Here is a 3,545-nt window from a genome sequence, read left to right as displayed (position 1 = left end):
GCATGAACCCTTTAAACCCCACTTTATAATCTTCTATTATTTATATTATTTTAATTATCGATCATCCTGCAACAGCGCGTCTGATAAGAATAGACTTCTAGACTCAAGAATAGACCAAATTCTTTATTCCACTGTCTTCAATTTCTATTCAACTCTATCATCTTCTATCGTATCATTAACATTAGATATAACAAGAAAGGGCGACATCTTGTGGTCAAATCGATCTGCATCTCTCAGGGTATTACCTAGGTTCAACAACTCTAAATACTGTACAGTATATACATAAGCATGTTCAAACACCCTGACCATCACATTTGGACGGTTAGGTACTGGAGAGTGGTAGCTTATAAGATAAGTTGTTGGACTTCTGATCTAAAAGTTATGGTTTTAAATCCCAGCAACACTAATCTACTACTGCTGGGCGCTTGAGCACAGCCCCTAATCCTCAATAGCTCAGCTGTATACCTGAGATAACTGTAAGTCACTCTGGGTAAGAGTAATAAATGCCATAAATAATGTGTGATGAGGTCTGTGGTGCAGTCAGTGTTTCAGTTCATTCCAAAGGTTTTAAGTCAAGACAAGTGTAGGACGTGTTTATGAAGCTCACATTGTGTACAGGTGTTTAAGCACTTTGTGGAAGAAACATATTTTGTTGTAATGGTAAGATGTCAACATATCTTTTCACATATTGTGTATCTTTACAGACTTGAGAATAGCAAGTAGTTGGGTTTAATGTAAGGGTTCAGGTCAGTGAGTGTGGAAAACATTTTTGGAAAGCCGGCTTTCAATCTGGAATGCAGGTTTAGTTTTGTATGCGCCGTTTGTCAGTCATTTTATAGTTTCTCTAAAGTCACCTTTTAAATGGGTGGGGGTCTTCCCTAATAATGCGCCATGACAGGTTTTAGTATAATAATGTGAATTGGGAAAAAAAACTAGGGAAATTCCTAGGTAGTAAAAGGTTTTACAGACAGTTCTGACAGATAAAGGATATAACTGAATGAAGCCACATGGAAGAGAGAAGAATGAGGAAATAAAGATAACACAATAGAATAGAGTCTAATTAAACAAACTGAAATAGAGTAGAATAAAGTAATGTAAAATACAGTCCTGGATGAATAAAACTCAAAGCAATAACAGAAAAGCAATAGAACAAATTATTTCCCAAATGGTTCCGCAAATCTCACATTTCATTTATAAACTATACTGCACAGTTTTTGAATACAATATTGTTTTATTCAAAATGTATCTACAAATAAAATGAATTCTATGAAGTGTGGGTCCCCTGTAGAAACAAAACCCTGAACAAATCACACAATAGATATCTTTAATATTCATCTGGTGTTGAGGGTGTATCTGTGCTTTCTGCTGGACAGTGTCAACAAGATAAATGCATGAGAATGTTGTAAGGCAACAGTTCCAAAACAACATACTACACAGATTAGTCAAGCCAAAGCAAGACTGAGAAAAATATGTCCAAACAACACTTTCACTTTTACTTTCAGCCCAAGGTTCCCAAAGTGACAAAGAGACACTCATTAACAAAAAGCATTACATTTAAACCATTTTATGCTCCAAGAGTTGAACATTCATGGTGCTTATGACATCAATAAAAAAAATTTAATGGTTCCTCAAAGGTTCTTTGAACGAATTAGCTTCCCAAATAGGTTGTACTTGGAAGATTTTTTGATCAGCAAAGCAATTTGTAAGGATCTACAAGAGATGATCCATCCGTGTCCTATAGATTCTGGATTTCTATACATTTTCCTAATATCTAATGTATGTGCGCCATAATATAAATCTGCGCTGATTTCAATGAGATCTGGCTGAAATACCGGATATCAGCAGCAGAGGGCAGCACGTTCCCCGGTATAAAGTCTACTAAAAGACAAGAACTCTGAACAGTGAACCGCACGAGAGACAACGTAAAGCTGTGATAGACTGAAAGCGTTATGATTATGTCAAGCACTGGAGATAAAGGGTAAAAAAATAAAAGTTGGTATACTCCTAACCGTATGATTCTGCTTTATGAACATTCCATTCCACATTTAGTCACCTGTTATAATGACCTACACTCTTCTGGGAAGATGTTCCATTAGATTTTAAACCCCACTTTAACCACAAGGGTTTTAGTAAAGTCAGGTACTGATGTAGGTGATGTGACAAGGCCTCGGGTGCAGAATTTCAAAGGTAATCCCAAAGATGTTCAGTTGGGTTTGAGGTCAGGGATATTTTGATAATCCAACCCATTTCCACTCCAACCTAAATAAAGCATATCTTCATTATGTTGACTTTGTGCACAGGGGCAGTGTCATGCTTAGACAGGTTTGAGGATCCGAGTGAAGGGAAAATGTGGCTCCATCGAAAGAAATCAATACAATTGTGTTCCTCCAGCACTGTGGTTACAGTTTGGGGACAAACCACATATGGTATAGACAGGCTGCCCAGACTTCTGTTAAAGGACCCACGTAAGGCGTGTGAATTTGGGAATATATTTCTGAGGTACATTCTTGAATCTTTGATTTGGCTGTAATCGCTGTTATTGTGTCAATTATTGAAATTTCCTCTCTGTACATTTGTTGCATGTGACCTTTGGCCAGCCACTGCTGTAAAAACAAAATCGGTCTCTCTTTACAAAAGCTACAATTTATGGACAAAAATATTTGGACATCCGACCATAAGATTCTTATGTGCTTTTTGAACATCCCATTCCACATTTGTTCCAATTTGCTGTTATAATAACCTCCACAATTCTGGAAAGATGTTCCACTAGATTTTGGGGTGTGTTTGTGGTTTGTGATTTGTGCTCGTTCAACAACAGTGTGAGGAAACCTGAGGTGCAGCCAGCACACAAATTCATCACATGTGTTCAGTGGGGTTGAGATCAGGCCACTCAAGATCTCTCACTTCAACCTGCCAATCATATTTTAATGGAGCTGCCTTTTTGTGCAGGGGTATCGTCATTCTAGATAGATTTGGGTTCTCCTAGTTCAAGTGAAGGGAAAATTTAATGCTGCAAAATCACCCTTACAACTGTGTTCAACCAAATTTGTGCTAACAGTTCGAGGAAGAGCTGGAAGGTTTGGAGAGCCAGTACATTTGTCCACAGAGTGTAGCTCACGCATATACATCCTGGCACTGGATTGTTAGCAGAGGTGACAAAGTACACACATCCTTCACTTAAGTAGAAGTACAGATACTCATGTTTTAAAATACTCTGGTAAAAATTGAAGTACTGACTACAATTTTTTACTCGAGTTAAAGTAAAGAAGTTTAGGTTCTGACATGTACTTAAGTAAAAAGTAGTCACTCTAACACACTCTCCATTACTTTTCACTGTTGACCCCAGGTACCTGAACTCCTCCACCTTCTCCACCTCTTCTCCCTGCAACTGCACCACTCCACTGCCCTCCCTCTCATTCACACACATGTACTCTGTCTTACTCCAACTGACTTTCATTCCTCTTCTCTCCAGCGCGTATCTCCACCTCTCCAGGCTCTTCTCAACCTGCTCACTACTCTCACCACAAATCACAATATCAAGAGGA

This window comes from Silurus aristotelis (assembly GCF_946808225.1).
Source record: "Silurus aristotelis genome assembly, chromosome: 21".
Classification (NCBI taxonomy): Eukaryota; Metazoa; Chordata; class Actinopteri; order Siluriformes; family Siluridae; genus Silurus; species Silurus aristotelis.
This window is presented reverse-complemented; position numbering follows the sequence as displayed.